Source organism: Phascolarctos cinereus, unplaced genomic scaffold (assembly GCF_003287225.1).
Source record: "Phascolarctos cinereus isolate Bilbo 61053 unplaced genomic scaffold, phaCin_HiC Scaffold_4;HRSCAF=312, whole genome shotgun sequence".
NCBI lineage: Eukaryota > Metazoa > Chordata > Mammalia > Diprotodontia > Phascolarctidae > Phascolarctos > Phascolarctos cinereus.
Window position 1 is genome coordinate 466,430,612 of NW_027555847.1, and position 27,935 is coordinate 466,458,546.

The window sequence follows — 27,935 nt, forward strand, 5'->3', positions numbered from 1 at the left end:
ATTCAAATTTAATTTTTAAAACATTTCTTTTAAAATTACTAATGGTCTACTTATATGTAAGTCACTGTGCTAGGTATTGATGAAAAAATGAAAAATGGCCCTTGCCCTCAAGGACCTTATGTTTTACAGGTATATAAAACATTTCATGTGAATTTTAGAGAGACCACAATTTGAGTGGTATTTTAAACTTTAGGAACTTCTTATTCTTGTTAAACTGAAATTTTTTTTTCAGGTTTTTATTTTGAGAAAACCTGTTCTCTGCTTATGTCTAAAAGTAATGATAAAATTCATGTCTGCTTCTCCAAGTGTTATGTAGGTTTAATCCCTTCCTTTTTCTGTTAAAGAAGGAATGTTGAGCATGAACAGCTAGGTATTTTAACAAAAAATTCTGAGGACATAGAAGAATATGGGAGTCTGCCACTTATGGCCCACCAAAGGATTTTGGGTGGCCTGCAAAAAATGTAGAGGATATAAAAGAAAGTAAAGATGTAAGGAGTGCTTTGTCTCTGCCCTGTTTAACCTGCCTTTGGCTAGTCACTATTGTGCCTGTTATATGTAACTTGGCCTGTGGGTTGCCACTGTACACTCTCTCCTATTTGTCAGTCTGTCTCTAAGAAGAGTGAGAGTCCTATCTTTTTACTGTTTGCAGTCATTACTGGCATTGAACAGGGAGAAAGTGAGTGTAGCCACGTGCCAATGCAGCTGATGCCCACTATTTGATGAAGGGTAACAACTCGAGGGCTTCTTCCCCTCCCTCATTACGTGGCCCTCCTCCAAGTTACATGAGTGTCTGGTGCTCTCTCCAAGGTCAGACAATCAGTTCAGTATTTCTTTGTATGTGAGCAGTTGCTATGGAGATTTTTTGGTTCTAACATTAAAGTTTTTGGGATGACTTTGTAAAATGGTTGATAAAAAGAAACAGAAGATGGAATCAGAACATAAAGTGTTTAATCTAGAGTGGACAAATAGATACTTGTTTACTTACATGAGAGGGAAAATATTGTGCTTTGTTTGCCGAAAAATAATAGCCATTCTGAAGGAATACAATCTTTGTCGCCATTTCAAACCAAAACATCCTGACTTCAGCAAATTGGACACCAATGAAAAACAAAATGTCCAAATTGTTGAAAAATCTCTATGGAGAGCAGTTGTTTCAAGAAAGTAAACTCAGAAAGTGAGGCAGCTACTAAGGTTAGTTTTCACATTTCTAAAGAAATTGATTTCAAATGTGATTCCAGAGTGTGATTGCTGACAAGAAGTGTAATACATCTCATTAACTAAATGTAAATAGTAAGAAAACCTGAAAAATGATTTGAAACTAGTACTGCTTAGCAAAGTAATTTTTTTAAACATTAAAGTGATTTCATGATAAGTAAAAATCTTAAATAATAAGTGTGATTAATTGATATTAATTGAAATTTCCCTTTTTAAAACATGATTTATTTGCAAAATAGTTTAATCATTAATTATATCTTTACTTGGAAAATGAGCCACTAAAAATCTGTCTGTGGCCCAAAGAAGTTTAGCCTATTTTAATTTTGGCCCCAAACTACTGCCGAGTTGTGTAGGTCTGCTTTAACATAATACTGTAACAGTATATTTTTTCCTCCCTAAGTACCTGTGAGTAATTAATGAAGTAATTCTAATATCAAGCTACTTAAGTCTTGTCTTTTAGCCTTCCTTGAATTTCAATTGGTCATTATGATAATTTGATTTCTGGAAAACAAGGTAAAGCTCATATAATGCTAGGAATGTCATCATCTCCATATCTCCAGTGAGCAGCGCAATCTGGTGCACATAGTAGGCGATTTAATAAATGTATGCGTCATCTTAGTGATGTTTTTTCATAGATAATTTTCATTTTTGCTTTCAAGTGTGCCTTTAATACAGGAGTCTTGTTATAACGCCAATATTATGTAATACAAAATTTGGTATAAAGTAGATGAGCGTAAGACCTTGTCAAAGTGCATTTATTGATAGAGGTACCAAAGGACCTCATTATGACAGTTTTATTTATGATTTAATGGGATATACAAGACTTAAGCTCATTATAACTTTTTTTTATAATTTTCATGATTCATTTGCGTGTTGGAGACCTCCTTAATTTTAATGTACACTCTTGCATTAACATTCTCTTGCCTTCATGATGTTGGAACATTTTGAATTTTAAAGTCATTGGTTACCAAAAAACGTTTGTAAATTTGACTTATAATTTGGATGTTGTCGTTTGCATTTATGGGAAGATGCTCAGCATAATCTTCTGCTCCTAAGCACCAAAACTTTACAAGGCAACCAAATTATGATCATATTTTGGTTCATCTCTTACTTCAGTATTTCAAGAATCTGTGATTTCCTTAATGTGGGTACTGCCCCTCACTGAAATAAATTACAATCCCTGCCTATCTCACAGTTTAGTAGATGGACTTTGAAAGTTGCTGTATTCAATACTTGGTAGCTAACCTGGAGATGAGCTTCACAGCTGATCCTCAGGCAACAGATATTCAGTCTGTCTTAGGTTCTGTATATCTCTTCAGTTCCCTATAAAAAAAATTTCAGATGTGTTGTAAAATCATGCATTATAAGCTAGGAAGCATTTGTTAAAATTTGGTTGCCCATAAAAAATTATTGTAGCTTTTAGGTCACCTTATTTCACAATGAAAAGCAAACTTCGTCTTTGTGATCTACTTTTGTCTTGGCTGGAGGAGACATCTTTAACTGTATGACGTCTATATGGAATTCCAAGCATCTGTTTTCCATATATTACTAATGTGGACCTTGACAGATTTTTTTCTGGCCACAGGTGATTGATTTTTTACAAACCTAACTTTAACATAAGCATTCTTTAGGAAATCATTCGAATTTTGAAATTTCATATACGCATATCATAAGAAACCTATGTTTCCTAGACTGATAATTGTTTTCTTTGATCTGGCTACACCAGGGCAGACATCCAGCCAGCATGAGAGTAGAAGAAAACAGTCAGAGCATCCATCTATCTCTTTAGGAGGCCTGAGTTAGGGTGAGATGTAGTTGTGCTGCTATGGAACTGCTCAACCGTGGAAGCACCAGAAGGATGTTCCCACACCCCAGAAGGCCCCAGAGGGCAAGAAAAATCTGTTATGGAGGGCTGCTGCTTGATTAACAGAAGAGAAACACTAGACCTGGCAGTAAGCCGTGGGGAAACCAGATAACAGAAAGCAGGTATGGAGAATGGGGTTGCTTGTTATGGGGGAAGCAGGGAAGGTTTGTTAGATATAGAAATAATTCTGGGTATTTTCTTTTTGCCCCCCTTCAGTTGTCATTCTGTGAAGCTCTATTCAACTTCACTCAGTTGTTAACACTTGCAGGTTTCTCTTGTGCTGGGGTCAAATTGGGGCCTGCAGATTGGCAATTGGATTGATTTCAAAATCACTGTTAACTTTCAGTTCTTTAACTGTGAAGAGAATTTTTGAGCTCCCTGTCACTCAGAATGAGTCTGGCATTATGTCCTAATTCTGGTCTCTTACTAGCGAAAACTCTGAGCATTCAGGGCTAAAACTCTTTTGTATTCTGCCTTTTGGTTCTGGAGTCCTTTGTCAGAAGAAACATAAAATGTCAGCTCAGAAGATCTAAATCTAATGTATGACGTATTTGTTGTCTGGGGTTTGGAGAAAAATAGTTTTGATGGAATATGTGTTTTCTAAAAGTGCCTTGGAATATTTAATACTATAAATATAACTTGCTTTAATAAAATGTGACATTCATTTGAAAACTACTAACATTTCATGGAGGAAACTTTATAAAATATTAGATTTAGAAACAGTACTTTTGGAATAGTCTGATATTTTTCTTGAGGCTTGCTAAGATAATTTGACATAGGTGTCTGATGGTGGGTGAAAATCTTTGCATCATTCCATTCTGCTTTTCTCTTCTATGTAATTCTTTAAACAATTATTTGTTACCCCAAAAATGTAGCAGATAATTATAATCTTTCTAAATTTCTTATTCAAGATAGAAGCATGGTTCCTGCAGCTAAATGATAAGTAAGGAATAACTAGCAAGCTAAAAATCAACTTTGAGTGTAATTCCTGTGCTGCATAAATGTATTCCCCCCCCCAAAGGATACAGAGTGCTAAGTTACCTCTTAAAAAGAATGTTTAAGAAGTTTTCCATGAGGTGTCAGCAGATCTTTAGCATTAATATTGGTTGATTCAGTAGTTTATGAAGAGTATGATGATATTAATGGCTCCTTATGGACAGTATAAAGTAGTATTAGTAGCTTCTAGAATTAGAATGAATTAGAATTTATAGCCTATATGGAAATATACTCATTTTGTATTGAGAATGAAAGTGACTTTTGATAGCCAACTGGGGTTAAAGTTCATTGGTGTGGGGGGGTTTTCTGGGGAGTTCATTTTATGGATACCATTATGGTACTCTTGACTATAACTAATGTATTAAAAATAGTGATGGAGAATCAGTATACCAAATAGCTCTTATTATAGAATGGTGAATTACGGAGAGTAAAATTCCAATTACTTAGCTAAAAGAGCTTTTCAAGATAGTCTCTATTTGCCTGGATGTCAGGTTTAACAAGCTGAACTAAATCCAGCACATTAATCAGCTCTTCCAATTTATTACTTGCCTAGGAAGATTAGGGCAATTAATATGTGTTTAATTACATAGCTTCTCCTTCAGATATGACCAAATATACCACTCCATTTCCAGACTTAGTCTCAGACCCTTTCTTCCCTACTTTATTTTTAGTTTTGAATAAGCCTTTAGTTTTTGAACATTGGAATAGACGTAATATCTGTCTGTATCTTTACTGTCATAGCCTTTCATTTTAATTTTTAAACACATTTCTTAAATCACCAAGAAAGGATAATTTATAAGTGATGTAACTATATGGAGGTTGTATGATAGTTATATATGATTACTAGAATATTGAATTGGAAATAGGTCTTTTTTCTAAACTATTTTTCTTTTCTGTGTTAAAATACAGAGATACTTCTTTTCTTTACCTTTGATCTGTATTTGAAACAACATAATAAGAAAATGGAGTTGAATAAAATTAATTGGATTTTGGAAAATAACATGATGATGGCATTACATTAGCTTCAGTGGTGATTATTAATTTTGAAACAGTGCCTGGCACCTAGTAGACTCTTGATAAGTACTTAAAGATTGATTGGAAAACTTTCCAACAATAAATTGAAAGGTCAATACTAAATTGACAAATGGAAAAATGACACAGAATGTGGTCTAGGCAGAAGGGTAATAGGAAAATTCTACTACTTTTGATAATTTGAGATGTCTCTCTGAAAACCAAGATGTCTTCTTCAGGTTACTTACATCTTTCCCCTGAAAGCTATATTTGGTAACTTCTTTTCACTAAAATAGATTGAAATCCCTGTGTGACACCTTTCAAATAACCTGGTTATAGTCCTCCCTGTACCTGGTTAGGCAGATCTTTGGACAACAGGCACAGTCTACGATAATACTACACTTGTTTGAAACCTTTTAGCAACCAGGTTCACCTCATTGCCAGAGTGATGCATCTGAGCCATAACCTTTTTATTTGAAGGTAATGATAGCAACCTTTTTAAGTTCTTTAGTTAATCACCTGTTGCCAATTGTGAAGGGAGACATCTTGAATCTTGTGAGATGTCAGGATCAGAAGGGGGAGAGAATAATGCTATTTAGAGCAAAAATGAATCCTAGAGGCAGCTTAATTACTCTTGACTTTTTACTTTAATTTAGTAGACTTCCTGAAATTCTGTCAGTTTGAGATGCTTATATGATTCTCATCCTCTTTTGAGAGTGCTGTAGATAAGTGTCAGCTAGTTCAGTGCATTTGCCTTTTTTTCCCTCCAAGTGAAGGTTTTTTATTTCTCTGTACAAACTCCTTCCACTCATGCAGATCAGCAGCACATCAGCAACCTAATATGCTTAGAGGGTTGCCAGTCAACCAGTTTGGGTCACAAAGAGGATTTACTCATGGCCATACAGCTCCAGTCTTCCTACCTTTCTTCTCAACATGTGCAGAACATGTGCAGGTTTTAATTGACTGCAAGCTCACTAGAAGTCATCAGTGTGCTGTAGCATCAAGAAAAGCTAACATAATCTTAGACTGATTTAGTAGAGGTAGAGTGTCCAGAGTAAAGGAGCATTGATAGTCATACTGTATTTTGCTTGTGGTCATAGTTGGTCATCTGGAATATTTTGACTTTGAACAGCACATAATAGGAGGGCTCTTAGTAAACTGGAACATGACTGAGATGGAGAAGGGGATTCCGATCCATGCCTTGTCAAGTCAACAAGTATTTGTTAAGCATCTACTGTGTGACAGGCATTGTGCTAAGCACTGGGCATACAAAGACCGTTACTGTGTGACCATGGGCACAGATGACCATCAGCTTCTGATGGCAACACTACTGATGGGGAACTTACTCCTTACGTAAAGCAACACCTTCCATTCCTTAGCTCTAGTTGTTGCAAAGAGTTTTTGTCTCTCGAGCTTCTGAACTCTCTTTTCCTTTTTTAGGGAAGCAGTGGAAAGTGGGCTGGATTTAGAGTCAGAGGACCTGGGTTTAAATCCTAACTTTCCACTTATATTTGTGTCCAGCCCAGTTTCTTCAGTCCTAAAGATGTGAGGACAAAATGAGATGATATTTGTAAAGTGTTTAGCACACAAAGTAGGCACTGTATTAATGCTAGCTATTATTATTAAAGAAGGCAAGAAACAGTCCTTGCTGTCAAGGAGCTCATGTTATAAAGGGGGGAAAAGCAAGCAAACCACTATGTATAAACATATATACAAGATAAATTAATAGGTCATCAATGGAAGCAAGGGACTAAGCAGATTTAAAGGGAGATGGGCACATGATAACAGTAAAATATAAATATTTAAAGGGTTGATATGTGGAAGAGATTAGATTTTATCTATTTGTCCCGTAGATTTAGTGTTGGAAGAAAACTCAGAGGTCATCAAATTCAAGCTTCTCATTTTTTAGATGAAGAAATAGATGAGGGCCAGAGAGGTCATGTGAACCCAATCACACAAATGCAAGTGGAAAGTTAGGATTTAAACCCAGATCATTTGACTCTAAATCTAGCTCATTTTCCACTGTTCCTCTGGAGAGGAAAACAGAATTCAGGTCAATAGACAAAAACACTTTGCAACAATTAGATATAAGAAGTGGAAGGTGTTGCTTTGCATAAGGAGTAAGTTCCCCATCACCAGAGTTGCCATATACAGAAGCTGTTGGTCGTTTGTGGGGGTGGGAATGATAGTGATAGAATTCTTTTTGTTGTTGGACTAGATGACTTCTAATCTTTCTTCCAGCTTTAAGATTCTGTCATGCTATGCTATTCTGTTGGTTTCTGAAGTCATCTCTATTGAAAGAATAGGAGCTTTGATGGGATGGCAAAAAATTGTAAATTTGAACCACAGGGTACTTGCAGACATAATGCAGATCTAAGTGGGATGATTCTATGGAATCTTAGGGCAGCATCAAGATAAGATTTGGGGGGAACTTGAGAGAGGGGCATCAGAAGGTAAAAAAGTTGTGTAGAAAGGGTGGTGAGAGTGTGCCATAGAACAACTAAATGTATTTCAGCATTTTCTCAGGGGCTAGCAATACACTCAGGAAAAGGGGTACATAAATTGCCCCTTTTCTTGTGTACGTCATAGACCTGCCTCCTAATACTGAAAGCTCAGGCTGGCGGTCTTAGTACCATACTTAAGATATATAATAGACAAAGTAATTTTTGTAGGTTCAGCTTGGAACATCAACACTTTATAATGTTTTTATAAGAAAATAAGTTGTAAATCCCAGATGGCTTAAAAAACTAACTTTAAGAATTAAGCTTATTCCTAAGATGAGGATCACCTGTATTTAAGTAGATTTTTACTTAAATGAGTAACAAAGTAATCAAAATTTGAAGAAATGAAAATTTTGCTTGATGGATGACAGTAGCCTCTTATTTCTCTATCCTGAACAGCTGAATGTATTTTTTCTTCCAAGTATTTTGAAGATTTTGTAAATCCTGTGTTAACTGTGACCTTAAAAAATACTCTGAGGGCTTTTCATGATTTGGGGTCTTTTATGTTGTCATATATTAATATAATATCAATATACATCAATATTTTATTCTATGCAAAACAGTTTTGTTAATTTGTATTTATAGAGATGAGAGCTTTGGATTCGATGTCAGAAAGACCTGGTTTCAAATTTTGTCTCAAACATCAGTGATGTGACTGGACAAGACATTTAACCTCTCGGACTTCAGTTTCCTCTTCTGTCAGATGAGAATAATAATAGCACCTGTTAATTTACAGAGTTGTTGCAAGGATTAAATGAGAGCTCACATTAATAAAACAAATAAAGCTTTTGCATACCTTAAATTGCTATGTAAAGTGAGCTGTTATTGTCATCGGTATGCTATAGAGCTAAAATTCTCTTGAACTTTTCCAATTTTCTGTGTAGAGGCAACAGTGTGTTTTTTGAAGGAGCTTAATGAGATGTTCTTTCATGGGCAGGTGGTCAGCAATATAAATACTTCAAGTAGTAATATTAATCATTTAGAATTGATACTATGATTTAATTTGGATGAAGGAGAGTATTTTATATTAGGAAGCTTTTAGAATAGAAAATAAATGGGACAAAAGTACCATATGTTCCCCATCCCTTCTTTCATTGAAAGTCCACAGGAATTCTATCTATCCCCTTAATTTTGTGTTGATGACTGACAATGCTGCAGTCTTTGTTCTGAAAACCTATGTCTTTTTTTTGAAGACTATCTAGTCTTTCAGTTCATACATATAATCAGTATGTAGAGTTTGTGTTATGTGCCAAAACAAAATATTAATAATTTATAGAAATTCTATTCTATTTAAATGCCCAGAGAAATAATTTAGTTTGTAAATTGTTATTCAGCCTCTCTTTAGTAACCACAATTTTAACTTAATTTTTCAAACAAAATTTAATTTTGTATTAATTAGCTGTTGTTTATTGACCAGTTAGTAACATTTATCATTCAGTCCACACTTCTCATTTTTCAGATGAAGAAATTGAGGCCCAGGGAGATAAAACAACTTATATAAAGTGACAGAGAAGAAATGGTAGAAAAGGACTGTGCTTCTACTGCAGAGTAGAAGCCTATGCCAGCATTGGTTTGGTTGAAAATATTCATGGAAAAGCTTTGTTCTTGATGACTTTTGTTGTGAGATGATGTCGCTAAGCTTCAGTATTATTTAGTGAAGACCACTAGATCATCGGAAGTTCATGTCCTGGCCCTGCGATACCAGGCAAATCACCACATTTCCATGGACCTCTGTTGTCATTTTCAGAATAAGGATAATGATACTTATATTACTTACACAACAGGGTTGTGTGAACACAGTGCTTTATGACTGCGTAAATATGAGTTGTAATTATTATGCAGCTTGTATTAAAAGCATAAGCTGACAATCTTTTTTTCATTTCACATAAAAACCCTGAAAATACATGTTAACACAAAGGTGAATTCTCTTTTTAAGCTAAGGATCTGAAATTCAGCAGTGATTTCACCCAGCTGATTTTCATACATTAAATTTTTCAGTTGGCCAGCATCTGAAATGTCTTACAAATGCAGTGACCTTTCCCGTGAACTATGATACCAGTTAGGAAGAAAAACTGCTTGAGACAATCTCTTAAAAGAAATAGGTTTTTTGACAACTTACTTCACTACTCAGCCAAGCTCAGTCAAAATGATTTATCTTTTTGTGTGGGCAATAGTGTCCTGGGAGAGCCCACTTGAGGTTGGTAAAGTGCCCAGATAGTTGTCACATTGTCATCATAGGGAAACAGAAGAACCTCCATACCTAAGATATATGAAAACTGGGTAGCAGAAGAGTAAACTTGTTTATACCATGGGATGTGAAATTGTAACATATCATTTATTACTCCTTTGCAATGACCTTTAGAATTCCTTCCAGCTCTCAATCCATGACTTTGTGGTCATTTGTGCCAAGCACTGCTATAGATATTAATGGAGAATAACATAAGTATGATCCCTCTCATGGAACTTAATCTGAAAGAGAAACAGAGAGGCAGAATATAAAATAACGAACATTATCTGATAATATAGAAAAGAAATAATATATTTCCAGAGGGAGTAAAAGGGTCCTATGATATACCCACATTGAGGAGGCGATGAGATGGTAGAGGAGACTCACATAGGTTTGGAATGTCTCGTGTTCTAGCTAGCTCTTTTAGTGCGTACTGGCTTATTTTGCCTCTGAAAAGCATGACCAGGATATACACTAATGAGTAATTTTGCTTCTAGCTAGGTATTTTTGTGCTTCAAAAGAATCTGTGATTTCATGGGTTGTGGGCACTGCTTGCATTAAAGTAGATCACAACCCTCTTTATACTTTAGGAAACAGTCTGTGTGAACTGTTGTGGCCCAATAAAAATATTTTGTGGCTAGGCTAACCTTTAGGACTTAGATCATTAGCTAGTTCTCAAAGCTTTTCTGATTTGGTAGGACCTTCCAGAGTTTTTGCTTCAGTGTGTGGCCTTTGAAAACCCTGGGTCCACTCCAATGAAGAAGTCACAGGAAAAAAAGATTTTATTGGAGGGTAGTTAGGTAACTGCTCCTTAAACATTGATTTGTGTGTCATTTGAAGTATTCTGTAATTACAAAACAAGACACCTTTAACCATGAAGATTTCAATCACTTTTCTGATCAGAGCGTATACCTGAAGGTTTCTTTGTTTTAAGAGGGAAAAAAGTTATTGATATAATTCCAAGTAAAATGTCATTTGTAAAAAAATTAATATTATTAATTATTGTTTAAGAATTATGTTTTTATGAACATTAGTTATAAATTGTTTGTCTCAGTTCACCATTTGAATATTCTCATGACACTGTTTTACTACCTCTCATAAATAATTGGTCAAAATGGAAAATATGAAAGAGCCTTATTAATGAGTTAATTAGATCTCTATTAATTCCAGAGGGTGTAATTGTGTTAGGCAAGGCTATCTTTGAGTTTTATACAGAAAAAGATTTATATTTGCTAAATAGGCAGTACATTAATTTTTACCATAACATTCATATTAAAATTAATGTCACTGTTCTGATTTAACAGGGCACTTCCTAAGATTCTAGAAAAATAAGTTTCAAAAAAAGTTTCTAATACATTGTTTTACTTTTCCTGTGTTTTATTATTTAGCTTATATCTCCTTTTGGAATCATGAATTCCCTTGGAAATCTGGTGAAACCTTTAAATTCTTTTTCAGAATTTTTTAAAAAAAATTACTAATTGAAAAAAATGCTGAATATTTTTTCCTAAGTTCACAGACTCCCTGAAACCTTGGACTCCACGTTGAGAACTATTTTGCCTTAGAAGATTTGTGGAGGTTTTTTTTGGGGGGGAGTGGAGAATGTAGGGGAGAAATTTAGCAAATGAGTTATAGTGATCAATTCTATAGGAGTTTGAAATAGTGACCATCTCTACTTTATAAGAGTTTAAAAGTTTGTTGTTGTTGTTGTTTTTTAGGCGATTGGGGTTAAGTAACTTACCCAGGGTCACACAGCTAGTAAGTGTCAAGTATTTGGTCTGAGGCCGTATTTGAACTCAGGTCCTTCTGATTTCAGGGCTGGCACTCTATCCACTGCGTCACCTAGCTGCCCCTAAGAGTGTAAAAGTTGAACAAATTATTAACACCCCTCTCCCATAGATAACCTGGAGATACTTTAAAAAAAATTAACCTTTATAAATAACAAAAATTTTTATTTTCTCTCCTTCCTGCCTCCCCTTCAGCATCCCCCCTCCTCCAAGTTAAAGGAAAAAAAAAGCAAAAACTTAATACTTGCATTTAGTTTTTTATTACATTTTTGCATTTACATTGGAATAAACTTGTCTGATACTTTGGGAATGTGAAATGAAGTCACACCGTAAAGAAGCAACTTACAAACCTTTCTTATTTTGATCAACTTCCAAATTGCATAGTATGGGTGACGGACAACATTATTTCTGAGACTGATACAGGGCAACTGCATATGTAGAGATGACTTACTTTTCTAATCTTGTCTAACTCATACAAACTATGAATGTAGGTATGATTATATTTAAAAGTGATTTCAAACTTATTTTCCTTCTATCTTGAAGTTGTAATTTGACTGTTTAGTAAAACTGAATGATCCTTAAGCAGAGGAGGTGATGGTGTAACAAAGTTGGAAGTCAGATATTCCCATATTGATAAGATTAGGTCCTTTTGCCTTCAGTTATAAATATCTGAACTTAGTGTAATTTGACTTTAATCAGAGGAGGGAAACAAATATTTTACAATTAACATTATGTATTTTAAAATTTATGTGTTTTTAGCTTGTCTTGAATTAACATAAATTTTAAAATTATACGCAAGCACAATAGTAATGTAGTCAATTTACTGGTAGTCCATAGGAATAAATTGCTTAAAGTTTAGAGACATCTAAGAAATATTGCCTATAATACCATGTGAGTTTGATGGTTGTGCTGTGACCAGTGCTTAAAGTATTATTCAAAAGATTTTTGGCATATTTCCTGAAAAATTGTCTGATAGGCAGTTTTATTTACCTCAGAAAGATTGAGGGTTAGCTTTATCCATACCAATCTCAGGTAAACAGGAGTGAGCTTAAATTTCCATGAAGTACCTTCCAGGAAATAAAATGGTAAAGCTCAAAAGATCTAATGCATTATTCATCAGTGGTTCATGTCACCAAACATTTCATATATGAGAAATGCAGTTCAAGTTTGGGGTAAAAACACTATTGCCCACATTACCACAAATGATTTCTCAAAATTCTTGTGGCTGTGTAATTTTATTAAAGCCATATTTCTTAAAAGACTCACATGATCTTTGAAATCAACTTACTTATGTGATTCACTATATTTTTTGCTTAGTGGTGTCCAGCATTTCAGTGATACCCTATTTAAATTAGTCTCTTAATTTGTTAAAAAGATAAGTTTTTATTGCTACCTTTTTTTTTTTTACAGAATCATAGTCTTCCCTTCCCAGAGTGCCATCCCATATAAAAAAATGACATTTTTTTAAAGACAAAAAAAAAGGAAAAAATGAGCACAACTGATCAGTACATTGAAAAAAGTTAGAAAACATGCAGTATTGGCATTTTATATTTAAATTTAATTAAATTAACAATATTTGTGTAGATTATTTAAGTCACTAGTCAGCCTCAACTTACATCTTTCTGCTTGTTTTTCTGTTTTGATATAACCTTAGCTCATAGAATACGTATCAATCATAATGTCCCAGCCAACATAGTTTGACAGTAATATATTTATTAAATTATAAATAGACTCCACCATACTATTGTTTTACATTTATAAAATTAACTGTTCTCTATAGTTTTCCCCCGTTACTATAGTGTTTTCATGAACACATTTAACATTAGATGGAGTACAACTATTTATAACTACAAATAATATCAGTCTAACTCTTTATGATATTATCTTTTTTCCTTTTTAATAATACAGGAGGAGAATAAACAGGAAGAGATTTTCTGCGTATTTCATTTTAAAATGATATTTTAAATAAATTTGGCAAAAGAAACATTCTTTGCTAAATCTTCAAAAGAAGCTAGGATATCATTTCAATATCCCTTAATGAATCTAGGTACCCGTGATTTCCTTTAGGTCACTGGTATAATTTTTTTCTTTAAAAACCTTGTCAGTAGGTATACTTGTTTTCCTTTTTCTTTTTTCCATTTATTATTTATTTTTAACAAGAATTTTTAAAAGATTAATTCCAAATTCTCTCTCTCCAGTCCCTCCCCCACCCATTGAGAAGGCAGTCAATAAATCAATTATACATTTGAAGTCATGTAAAACATATTCAGTATTAGCTATGTTGTGTAAAAAAAAAGAAAATGAAAAGAATATGTTCAGTCTGTTCAATCTCAGTTTGTTAGTTCTCTCTCTGGAAGTGGATAACATTTTTCATCGTGAGTCATTTGGAAATGTTTTGCATTGTTGTGTTGATTAAGGTTAGCTAAGTCTTTCACAGTTGACCATCATTACAATATTGTTACTGTGTACAGTGTTCTCTGCTCACTTCTCTTTCTATCAGTTCATATAAGTTTTACCAGATTTTCTGAAACCATCCTGTTCATTATTTCTTATAGCACAATAGTATTCCATTACAATCGTATACTACAGCTTGTGCAGCCATTTCGCATTTGGTGGGCATCCCTTCAGTTTCCAGTTCTTTGCCACCACAAAAAGAACTACTATAAACATTTTTGTGCATATAGATCCTTTCCCTTTTTCTTAGCCGTCTTTGGGATACAGACCTAGTGATAGTATTGCTGAGTCAAAGGGTATGTACGATGTTGTAGCCCTTTGGGCATAGTTCCAAATTGTTCTCTAGAATGATTGGAGCAGTTCACAACTCCACTAACAGTGTGCTAGTATTCCTATTTTTCTGTATCCCCCTGGGCTTTTATTTTCCTTTTCTGTCATGTTAGTCAGTCTGTTATGAAGTGGTATCTCAGAGTTGTTTGAATTTGCATTTCTTTAGTCAGTACTGATTTAGAACATTTTTTCATATTACTATTGATAACTTTGTTTTTTTATTTTTATTTTAAGAAAACTTCCTGTTTGTATCCTTTGATCATTTATCAATTAGGGAATGGCTTTTATTTTTATAAATTTGGCTGAGCTCCCTATATATTTGAAAAATGAGGCCTTTATCAGAGAATGTTACTGTAAATTTTCTTCCCCTAATTTTCTGCTTTCTTTCTAATTTTGGCTACATTAGTTTTGTTTGTGCAAGAACTTTTAATTTCATGTAATCAAAATTCTCCATCTTATTTCCTGTCATCCTTTTTATCTATTGTTTGATCATAAACTCTCCCTTTACCCATAGATCTGACAGATACATTTTTCAGTGTTCCCTTTATTTATGATATTATCCTTTATGTCTCAATGTATACAGTGTTCTATACTAGCAATCCCCTCTTTCTCTGCCAGAACGGAGATACTGTGTTTTCATTATCTCTTCCTTTTTCTCATTGCTCAGAATTTAGTTTCCCTTTTATGATATTTTCATTTATATTGTTGTGATCATCGTTTACTTGAATCTGTATATTTCATTCTGTATTAGTTCACACATCTTCAGTATTCCTCTGAATTCCTTAAATTCCTCATTCCTTTCTGCACCATAGTGTTTCAGAATATTGACATACCATATTATTTCTGTCCTCCATTTGATAGACACCTACTTTGTTTCCAACTTATATTGCATAAATTAGATCTTTGTTTCTACCTTTGATCCTTGGGATGCCTCCATAGTGGAATCACAGGATCAAAGAGTGTAGACATTTTGGCCTCTTTGCCTGCACAGTTCTAAATTGAAATCTAGAATGCATTTGGTCCCTCTCAGTTATGCATCAGTGTGTTTCTCTTCCCGTAGACACTCCAATATTTACTCCCTTTTGATCTTTGTCAATTTGCATAGTACGAAGTGAAACCTCAGAATTTTAATTTGTTTTTCTTTTGCTATTAGAGATTTGGAGCATCTTTTCCTGTGGTCGCATACAATTTTCAAATTTCATTTTGAAAACTTTGTTTCTATCCTTTTAACACTTAACTATTGAGGAATGGCTTTTAGTGTTATATATGTATTTTAAAATTCTCTATATCTTTTTTTATGTCAGTTTTTTTCCAAATATTTTTTCACCACCCTCTATTTCTCTTTTAATTTTGTCTTCACTAATTTTATTTGTTGAAAGGCTTTTTAATTTTATTAACAATTGTAGTAAAAAGTTATGATCTCAATCCCTTGAATTCTTTCTATAGTTATGAAAGAAACTATCTTACTCTCTTTTAATTTTTTTAGTGTGACCTTTTATGTTGAGATTGCATTGTGTAAGATGTTGGTCTAATTCTAATTTCTGCCAAATTGTAATTTTCATATCAGATCATGTCCAAAAAGGACTTATTCCTGTAGGGGAGGTTTTTGAATTTCTCAAACTTTGAGCTACTCTTTTTTGATTACTTCTGTTTCTTGTTTGTTCCATGGATCTGTTTTCATTTTTTAATAACCAGTACCTCATAACTTTAATGATAATTGCCTTATGATATAGTTTGATATGCAGTGATCATATACTCCTTTCAGTTGTACTTTTTCCTCATCTGCTTTGGAATATCAGACTTTTTGATAGTATGTTGCCTACTTCTAACTTGACTGTCAAAACACTGTCTCTAAATTAGGTAGTATTGTCATTTTTATTATATCAGCATAACTCAACTATGGGCAGTGATTATCTCATTATTTACCTCCCTTTATTTCTGTAGAGAGTATTTGTGTTTACGTAAATCTGCCATGTGTCTTGGTAGATTAATTCTCAGATATTTTATCCATTTTATGTGTATTTTGGATGAAGTTTATCTTATCACTTCCTGGTTTGTGTTAGTTCTACATAGAAATGTTGATGACTTTTTGGATTTATTTGGTACCCAAAAATCTTGCTGTAACTATTAATTGTCTCAGTTTCTAAGGGGAGCTTTTCTAAATATTCCATCTTGCCATCCATATGGGGATAATTTTACCTCTTTGTTGCAGTGCCTTTAATTTTGTTTAGTAATCGCTGTAGTGAGCAATTCTAGAGTAATAATGATAATGGAAAGGGTGTATAATATTGTTACCATTAAGAAAGCTTCTGATATTTCTTCATTAATAATAAATAGTGAGTAGTGCTAACTTTTTGTTGATCGTATTCCATACCTATGGTGTTTAGAATTTTTAATATACAGGCATGTTATATTTTGTTAAAGTCTTTTTCCCATGTCTATTGGAATAACCATGTAGTTTTTAATATTTTTGTTGTTATTGTGCCAATTATTTTTCTAATGTTGAACCATCCTTGCATCTCTAGTATGAATTCAGAAAAAAAATTTATTTCCTGAATGTTTTATTCCTAGACTTCAAATTTATTATAGGGCTGTTGCCAAAGAATAATTTCATAATGTTCGTATCTTAATCATCTGAAGAGATCTTTAGTCAAGAATGATACAAAAATTTTTTTTTTCCCTAAAAGTGTTTCATGGACATATATTACTGCCTTGTGGATCTGCTATCACTGGGGAAAGAGGTGTTATACATTAATGAGTTTTTCAGTTTATTGAAATTTAAGAACCAACATTTTTGTTATTTTAATATAAATCTTTCTAAAATTTATTACATGTTTATTTTCCTTCTGAAATAGGGTATAATTTAGCCTTTTATTAATGACTTAAGGTCATCATTTAAAATCTCAGTTATTATGAACTACATTATCTACAGACCAAATTTCTCATGACCTCAGTTATTGAGAACAGCACCAAACCTAGCTATAATGACAGAATAATTTATTGCATGACCAAATATAGAGCCTTTGAGAAAAGATTAAAAAACTAAGAATCAGTGACCAAAAGATTACATTCCCTTTGATTGTCTGGTGATCGAGTTGTTCTCTTTGAAAGATGAGTAGTTCAGAAGCAGCAGAGAGTGGAAGAGGCAGGAAATGGATGTCAGGAGGAGAGGAGGTGTGTGAAAGGAAAAGAAACACCATGAGAGGGAGAGTGGTGAAGAACAGAGGTGGCTTTGGTACCGTGCCAGAGAGGAACAGGGACCTTGGGAGGTCAGGGGGTGGGAGATCAGCATCATGGTGAAGTAGATTGAAGGCAACAGGCAGAAGCTACAAGAGCCTAAAGACAGCTCTGTAATCTTGGGGTGAACTAATAGAAGGCCAGACATAGTGACTGTGCTTGTTAGTTCAATGATGACTTTTTTGTTTTGTTTGGTTGTTAGGGACTTTGAGAAAAACAATTTAACAGAGGTGTTTATTTTAATGAGACTTTATTTATGCTAAAAGGAGCCGTGTCATGCTTTATTAAATATACCATTAGGTATAGTTTTTATTTATAGTATATAGCATAGTATAATATAGTTTCTGATCGAGAGACTTTAGTGTACTGTAGGCTTAATGTGAGGTAGATGGGTAGATGGTAGCCAAAGAAATCTAACGTAATCTTAGGCTTAGTTGTTAGAAAAAAATAGAGAAAGAGCTGATAATATTGAACTTCTCTGCCGTATTCAGATCATATATAGAGTATTTTTCTGTTCTTTTCTGAGCACTATATTTTAGGAAAGACATTGACAGATTGGAGTATGATCAAAATATGAAAACTAGAGAACTTGAATTAGTTGAAGGAACTAGAGATATTTAGCTTATGGGGAAATGATAGATGTCTGAAGTCTTTGAAACATTGTCATGTGAAAGAGGGATGCAACTAGACTTTTGCTTGACCCGAGAAGATGAACTAGCACCAGTATCTGGAAGTTGCAGAGAGAAAAATTTCTAGCTTATAAAGAAAACTTTCTAACAGTTAGAACTGCCTAGAAGTGAAGTGGGCTACTTCAGGAAGGTAGTAGTATGAAACATATCATTGGAGACCTGGAATTAGAATCTGAATGACCAGTTGTCAGGAATGTTGTGGCGATGAGCCCTCTCTAGATGCAGTTTAGAGTATTCTTTGAATTATTCTTTTCCAATTCTGAGAGTTTGTGATTCTGACAGGCAATCTGTTGCCTACAAACTTTATTTATATCCCTGAAATTAAATTTCTAAGTCAGTTTTTGAAACTATGAACTTAGATTAGAACTTAGAAGACATTTTCCCACTTGCTGAACAGTGGTTAGGTTCTCAGGCTAACCCATAAAAACTTCAGCTAAAGGAACTACAATTACCTTTTGTTTCTGTGGGAAAATGTGCCCCAAGTCCAGAATGAGAATTTTAGATTCTGGGAATCTTTTTCCTACTACAGTATGTCTTTAAAAGAGAATTCCTGTATCTTGGTGACTAAAAAGGACTCCTTTTTTCCAGTCTGTCAGTGGTGGCCCTCGTTGCCAGAAGACAATCCTAATACTACTCCTCTCTAATTGATCCCCTATCTCATTAGCTACTTTGACTTTTCCAAACCTTCTTTTTTCTCTAAAAGTCTTTCATAGAATTGTTTTGTGGAAAAGGAATTGTTTGTTCAGTTTGGCTCCAGAGCCAGAAAAGGTATCTTGCCTTTCTAACTTTATTTATTTTTAATTTAAAAAAATTAATTTATTTATATTTAGTTTTCAACATTTACTTCCATAAGATTGAGTTCTAATTCCCCCCTCCCCAAGACAGTGTGAAATCTGATATAGGCTTTATGTATATATTCATATTAAATATTATATTCATATTAAACATAAATATTCATATTTTCACATTAGTCATATTGTAAAGAAGTAGAACCAATGGGAAGAACCATGAGAAAGAAGAAAGAAAACAAACAAAAAAAGAGAGCAAATAATATTCTTCGATCTGTATTCAGAGTCCTTAGTTCCTTTTATGGATGTGGATAGCATTTTCCATCATGAGTCTTTTGGAGTCGTTTTAAATCTTTGCATTGCTGAGAAGAGTGAAGTCTATCAAAGTTAGTCATCACACAGTGTTGCTGTTACTGTATATAGTGTTCTCCTGGTTCTGTTCACTTCACTCAACATTATTTCATATAAGTCTCTCCATGTTTTCCTGAAGTCCATCTGCTCATCATTTCTTATAGCACGATAGTATTCTATTACATTCATATACCACAGCTTGTTCAGCCATTCACCAGTTGACGGGCATCCCCTCAATTTCCAATTCTTGGCCACCACAGAAAGAGCTGCTATAAATGTTTTTGTACAGGTGGGTGCCTTTCCCATTTTTATGATCTCTTTGGAATACAGACCTAGGTATTGCTGAATCATGGAGTATGCACATTTTTATAGCCCTTTGGGTATAGTTCCAGATTGTTCTCCAGAATGGTTGCATCAGTTCACAACTCTACCAACAATGCAGTAGTATTCCATTTTTCCCACATCTTCTCCAACATTTATCATTTTCCTGTTTTGTCACGTTAACCAATCTTATGGGTGTGATGTGGTACTTCAGGGTTGTTTTGATTTGCATTTCTCTAATCAATAATGATTTAGAGCATTTTTCTTATGATTGCACATAGCTTTGATTTCTTCATCTGAGAACTGACTGTTCATACCCTTTGACCATTTATCAATTGGGGAATGACTTGCATTCTTATAAATTTGACAGGTTCTCTATATATTTTAAAAATGAGGCCTTTATCGAGACACTGGCTGTAAAAATTGTTTCCAGCTTTCTGCTTCCCTTCTAATCTTGGTTGTATTGGCTTTGTTTGTGAAAAACTTTTCAATTTAATGTAATCAAAATTATCCATTTTGTATTTAATAATGTTCTGTATCTCTTGTTTGATCATGAATTCGTTAAAGAAGAACTTCTTAACAGAACCGTCTCCTATAGACTGCATTGCTTTGGGAAATAGTGAATTTTCCTCTAGCTGAAGGTCTTCAAGCAGAGATTGAATAACCACATCTCATCAGTATGGTAGAAAGGATTCTTGATAAAATAAGGCATAAGTTAGATTGAATGACTTCAAAAGCCTGTTCTGATACTTAGATTGTGTGATTTCTTTCCTATTCTGCTCCCTTTATCATTTAAGTCTATTCTGACCTCTTCAGATAACTTCCCTTGAGTTCAATCCAGATTTTGATGAGCAAGCTGAGAAGAGGAAAAGGAAGTAAGGTTGGGATGTTGTCAAAACTACAAACATATACATTTAGATGACTAGGTCCTTTTGATTGTAAGTTCCTTGAAGTCAACAAACATGTTTTACTACCTTGTCTTTGTATCTTTTTTCAATGCCTTGGTGCTTATGGATTGCTTATGTGTAGAATAAGCACTCAGTAAATGTTTTTTGAATGAATGATCTCATTAAATCCTTTTCCTTTCATTGTTTGAAATAAATAGAGACATTCACAAAAGTGCCTTCCTTGCAATTTGGCTGTGCCAGGTATTATGAACTGTAATAAGAATAAAACTAATTGGGAAATAGTATTCAGGAAGAGTGTCAGTAATAATAGAGGTGACTTTAGATTGCTATACATGGATTGTTTTTCATTGCCATAGTCTGTAAGAAAAATAACGTCCTTATTGTTTGTGTAGAGCATAAGTAACATATGAAATGAATGATTTTGCAAGATGTATCTGGGATTTAGGAGGGTGTATCCTATGACTGGAATATGTGACTTTGAGAATGATACACTTTGTCCAAAGGAAGAGCTCTAACTAAAGGGGGCATTTAAGTAGCTTTATTTATTAAAACTATATTCAAGATGTCTAAAAAGTCTCTTAAAGCTTTAATAACTTCTGAAGTATTAATACTGCAAATTAAACAAATTTTAAATTTATACTTTAGTTTTGTCAATTTTGAATAATAAATTTTTAATTTTAACAAGATGAGGTACCTTGTCATTATGTATTACATGTGAGATAGTTTATGGATGACATTTTCTCTGACTGGTGGATTGGTTGAGGAGGTCCTTTTGCATCTGTCAACTTCAGTCACCTGATCTATTTCCAGTATAATTTTTTCTTGGGCACTTAATGTCAAAATTGTCATTCATCAAAACTTCTTCCTTGAACCATGATAAGGCTGGGTTTACAAATACAAAAGCAGTTTTTAATGTTACAGAATAGTTGATGAAAGTTTTTTATAAAGTTTGAAAATTAACTAGATTATAGCAAAAGATGCTTATTTTCTTGAATTTTAATTTTTAAAAAATCTGTTTTAAAAAATTGAATAACCTTTCAATTGTTAGTCTTTTATAAGTTTAGCAGTTTTACTCATGATGTTATTAAAGCTTAAAACCGTATTAAGATGTTTGGGTCACTGTTTTTCCTAATCAGGGGTATCTTGGGGAGATCATTTGTGTGAGGATCTTTAGGAGGAGAAACAGAAACAACTCTGGGCTTAGGAACGTGTGAAACAAGGAGAAAATGGCCATGTCAACTTGGAAGGAGTTCTTTAGTGCCCCAGAGCTCTGTTCTTGACCTGTTTTTTTTATCAAGGTCTTAGATGAAAATATATATAGCGTATTATGATTGTCATATTTGTGAATGACATGCAGCTGAAATGGATAGCATACACAGATGATGGAATAAGTTATCCACAAAGCTTTTTTTTCATAGTTGCAGGGGTTCTCAAACTTTTTTGGCCTACCTTTAAAAAAAATTATTCAGCACCCCCTTCTGGGGATAGTTTAGGTTAACTCTTATGTTTATTCAATATCCCCCCCCCCAATTTTACTTTGAAGAGGTCAGGATTGACTTAAAAGATAAAGGGAGTAGAACAGGAAAGAAACCACACAATCTAAGTATCAGAAAAGGCTTCTGAAGTCATTCAACCTAACTTGTACCTTACTTTATCACTACCATTCCCCTGGATTGTTCTAGCACCCCGCAAGGAGTGGTATTGCCTACTTTGGGAACCTACAGACTAGAGCAATGAGCCAAATCTAATAAGGTTAATATAAGATTTTATGCTTAAGTATTAAAAATTAAATATTCCTCCCTGACCTCATGGATGCTGGGTAGTGCAAATCGTAACACATTTTGTCCATGGTTTCCTTCTATTTCAATTTTGTCACCCAGAGTTCTTCTTCTTTTTTCCCATGTTGTTTGGATGTCAGTGGAACACTGAGGCCTCTCTATTAACATCCCTCATTTTTATGACATGTCTAGCCTTCTTTTTCACGCCTACATTTCTTGGATGATACCCTTTAGTTCACTTTAGTCAAACATCCAACAAGTGAATGAATCCAGGTGCTGAGAAGACAAACATCACAAAATGAAACTTCTGACTTAAAAGAAACTTTTAGAAGTTTAATGAGGAAGACAAAATACAGATATAATTATACGGGGAATAAATATAAAAAGTATAAATAAGAAGTAGTTTAAGGGAGGGGAGACCAACAGTTGGGAGAATCAGGAAAGGCTTTATGTAAAAGGTCATGCTTAAAGGAAGGGGATTTTTATGAATTGGAAGTGAAAGGATGTATACTTTAGGCATGGAGGGCAGCCAGTACAAATGCTTTTCCATTGTAATATACTGTTTGTGATGTGTTGCAGTCTAGTTACATTCACTTTGTACCTTTCCATTGTTCTCTGGATGATAATCAATTCAGTTCCTTGGAGACTGTAGTGTTTAATGCCTGGCTGGTAGCCATTCAGCAACACCAAGAGAATATTATTATTTTTTAAATGGACCTTTGATGGTATGTGAATGTGATGGAATACCATTATGCTGTAAGAAATGATGAAAGGAATGGTTTCAGAAAAACCTGGGAAGACTTACAGGAACTGATACAAAATGAAGTGAACAGAACCAGGAGAATAGGTTACACAGTCACAACAATATTGTAAAGATAATTGTGAAAGACTTACTAACTCTGATCAACACAGTAACCCATCACAGTTCCAAAGGACTCATGAAAATAATGCTATCCACCTACAGATAGAGAACTAATGGACTCAGAGTACAGGTTGAAGTGTGTGTGTGTGTGTGTGTGTGTGTGTGTGTGTGTGTGTGTTTTCTCTTTCTTTTTCTCTCTTTGGGTGTGGAGTCTGGGGGAAACATGGCTAATGTGAAACTTTGTTTTGCATGACTACCTATTTGTAATGGGTTTTGTATTTTTTGCCAAATTGGGATTGGGGAGAAGGGAAAGAAGAGAATCTGGAACTGAAAATTAAGTGAATTTCAGTGGGAAAAATAATAGACCTTTCTTTCAGAGAGAAATTTGGGGTCATTAAAAGAACCTTGTAATTTCCTGAATCCAGCTTGCTTCACTTCCTGCTCACATAATTGCAGACCCCAGTTCATTGTCCATTTACAATATCTTTCTGAGCTATATATTGATGAAAGAGCTCGATAAAGGATTTATGTGTGTGTGTATCTATCTAGTGTGTGTGTATATACATATATTTTATGTGTATCAAAACAGATCTTGCATTCTCTAACTCAGTTGCATGATGGTAGAGAGATAATCAACTGGGCAATATTCCTTTTGAAAGTCCTACTTAAGTAATACCTACTTGAGGTATGTCGTATGTGCATGTTTATATTAATAGCATAAAAGTTTTATTCATATGGAAAAGTAAGCAAAAAGGTTAGTATTGAAATCCCTCCCGGCGGTGTTACCTCTTACTATAAGCCTCCTCTCTGTACACACCAGCTAGTCTAGCCCAGTAGCTTTTCTCACCTGTATTCTCTTCAGTGCCAGTTCTACCTCCTCTACAAGTTCATTTGGGGCTCTGATGCTATAATCCTAGTGTGGCTTCATTTTTCTTGATTGTGAAAAGAGGATCATAAAAATCTTTGTAAATTTCTTCCATCTTTCATACATTTGCATTTCTCCATCCCTCATGTCCTGAGGATGATTTTGCTTAGTTTGGTCTCTTCACTTTTCTTTAAACTACCTAAAACTTTCCACTTCTTCTCTCTTTTTATGAGATTATAGTGCAGTGCTTATCAAATGACCGTGCACTGTCATTTAAGATTTTCAAAAGAAGTTTACGTTGTAAAGAAAGATTCTTAGGTTGGAGACCACAGATCTCTCAGGGATCTATGAATAGATTTCAAGATGTCTGTCACCTTGAATGGGTATAAAATTACAGCTTTATTTTCACTAATGTTTGGTCTCCTTTGTAATCCTTTGTGTTTTATTTTATGCATTTAAAAAAAGGGACTGTGACTTCACCAGATTGCCAGAGAGGTTCATGACACAGAAGAGGTTAAATTCAATTTAAACTGAACTCTCTGGCTGCCATATCTCTCTCTTTGGCAAGTAAGTCATAGTTTTTGCTGGTTATGAATGTCTCTAGACTTTTGTACTCTCATTATGACAGTTGATTCATGTAAGTTATACTTATTTATGAAATTATTATAATTAGTATGATTTCCTCTCCATCCGTATCACATATTTTTGGATCAATTACAAATGAATACAACCAAGTCAGAGTTGTTTTAATTGCATGACATGTTTTCATAATATTTTTATTCATCTCCACAACATCTCTTACATTTGTCCCTTTTGTCCATTCACATAATCATCATGCTAGACAGTCCCTTATCATCTCTTACCTACATCTGTTTGCAGTGTTCTCCTAATTTGACTTCCTGACTTAAATCTCTCCACACTCCAGTTCATTTCCGACAGGACTGCCAACGTGATTTTTTTTAAGTGAAGGTCTAATAATGTCACCTCTTGTCTGGACTATTATAATATCCTGATAGTTAGTCTCTCTGCTTCAAATTTCTCCCTATTTCTGCTCTATCTTCCAATCAGCTGCCAAAGTGATAGTCCAGAAATACAAGTTTGAATATGTCACTCTGTATTTAATACAATCTTGTGACTCCTTATTACATTTGACTTAGTTCTGACTCTCCCACATTCTTGAAATGCTTTTCTTCCCACCTCCCAATCCCCATACCTTCCTCCCTCATTTCTGCCTCTTAGGATCTCTAACTTCTTTAAAGACTCTATTCAATTGTTGTGGTTTTTATCATTATTAAGATTATAGTAAATCAGGTGAAACAAGTTGAACACATAGAAATAGATATAAATTACATATCAAATAAATACAAAGTAATTTGGATGGGGGCAAGGTAGCAGTCACTGCCTCATGTCAGAAGTGGCTGCTTGAAATGAATTTCCAGTGGAACAAGATTCCAGGAGTCACATGTGAAAAACGTCATTCCTGATGTCAGTTAACAAGTATTTATTAAGCAATTATATGCCAGTCACTATGCTAAGACTGGAGATAGAAAGGGAAAAACATAGTCCCTGCCCTCAAGAAGGTCACATTCTAATGGGAAACACAACAGGCAAAAAATTATACACTCAAGATATACAGTGTAAATCAATGGTAATCTCTCAGACGGAATGTACTAGCAGTGGTGGGGAGTGGGAGGAAGATTGAGAAAGACCTTTTTACTGAAGGTGGAATTTGAGCTGAGTCTTGAAGGAAGCCAGGGAAGTCAGGAGACAGAGGTGAGGAGGGAAGACATTCCAGGCATGGGAGATAGCCAGGGAAAAGGCTGAGAGTTGGGAGATGGAATATCCTGTAAGAAAAATGTGAAGAAAGCCAGTGCTTCTGAATTGTAGTGTACATGGAAAAGAGGGGGTAAGATAAAGACTAAAAAGGTAGGAAAGGGTCATGTTGTGAAGAGCTTTCAAGGCTAACACAGTATTTTTTATTTGATTCTGGAGCTAATGGAGTTCATGGAATGGGAACATTTTCAGACCTACACTTTTTGGAGATCATTTTGGCAGCTGTGTAGAAAGTACCCTGAAGTGAGGAGAGATTAAAATATAGAGAAACCAACCAGCTCTCTAGGTGTGAGGTGTTGAGGGCCTTACTGATGGTGCCGTAAGAGTTAAGGAGAGTATGTAAGAGATATGAAGGTAGAAATAACAAGATTTGGTTAACACATTTTATGTTTGGAATTAAAATGAATGAGGAGCTGAAGATAACACTGATATTGCAAACCTGGGTGACTGGGAGGATGCTGGTACCCTTGACAGTAAATGGGAAGTTTGGAAAAGAGGAGGGTTTTGGGGAAAAGATAATGAGTTCTGTTTTGGATGTGTAGAGTTTAAGAATAGTAAGTATGGGACATCAAGTTCAAGATGTTTAGTTGACAGTTGGAGATTGGAGTTCAAGAAAGAGGTTAGGGCTGGCTAAATAGATTTGAGCCCATGGGAGCTGATGAGACCATTAAGTGATATAGTAATAGAGGGAGAAGAAAAGATGGCGGAGGATTCAAATAGCTTATTAGACTCAGTCTCCATTTACTTTGGAAATGAACCAATTAAGCAACTTACACTAACGCCATGGAGGAATGGCAAGATTCTAAATCTCTTCAGTGTGGTATGACTTTAGTTCTTCAGGTACAGAGTAATCCTTACCATCTTAGTAAGAATCCTTTTTATTCTCTGAGAAGTGAATCTGTTAAGGGAAGCTCCCTGTATGAGACCTTGAACTCAGGATCACCCCTGAAGTGTAATCTCAAAGGCTGGAAGTGCTCATTCTCAGAATTATTAGTCTGATGCGTGCTTGGGAAATGAAATAGAAAAAGATAGCTTTTGTCCTATGAAATCACGTTTTTGTGTGGCATTTGGGCACACAATAAAACCGATTCTCCCTTTCCAGGGAGAATCTGTGAGTTATTGCATTTAGCTGAAATTTCCATTTGTTTCAAGCATGTGGGAGAGCCAATACAAAGGCAAAGGTAATAAGGAATCAATGGAGTATATTAAATAGGCAAATAACATATTCATACTTGTCTACCTTTGGAAGATCACTTTGGCTGCTGATTGAAGGATAGATTGGAAGTAGGGAGATACTTGAGGCAGGGAGACCAACCATCAAGATATGTTGTAGTAGTCCAGGCAAGAAGTAACAAGCAGGAAGGGTCAGTGATTAAAAAAAAAATAATAGTAAGATACAAATACATCAAAATATTTACAGCAGCTTTTTTGTCATAGCAAAGAACTAGAAACAAAATAAATGTTGATTGGTTAGGAGATAGTTAAGCAAGTTTTGGTACCTGAATATAATGGAATATTATTACTCTGTGATAAGTGATGAATTTGATGATTCCCTTGAAGCATGGGAAGACTTACAAACTGATGCAAAGTAAAATAAGCAGATCAGGAAAACAGTGTAAATGTTCACTACAATATTGTAGTTGGAAAGAATAACAAAAGAATCAAACTTAATGTTGTAAAATTATGACCAAACTTGGCCCCAAAAAAGAGATATGAGAAGGTGCCCCTACCGTTTTGTAGTTATGGGAGACAATGGAAGTGGAATGGTACATATGATGTTAGATTATTTTCAATGTGCTGATTAGTTTCATTTAACTTTTTTTTCTTTTTAATTTTTTGTTATGAGGAATAACTGGGAAAGTGGATTAAAAATATGTGACTTCAGATCAACACAATTTATTTTCAAAATTCCTTTTTTCCC

The 27,935-nt window shown here is 34.4% G+C and overlaps 1 protein-coding gene across 2 annotated transcripts in view; it reads left to right on the forward strand.

Moving 5' to 3' along the window:
• ARMC1 (armadillo repeat containing 1) overlaps window positions 1-27,935 on the forward strand; it is a 98,552-nt gene that overhangs the window by 52,040 nt on the left and 18,577 nt on the right. The gene's annotated exons all lie outside the window — the stretch shown is intronic.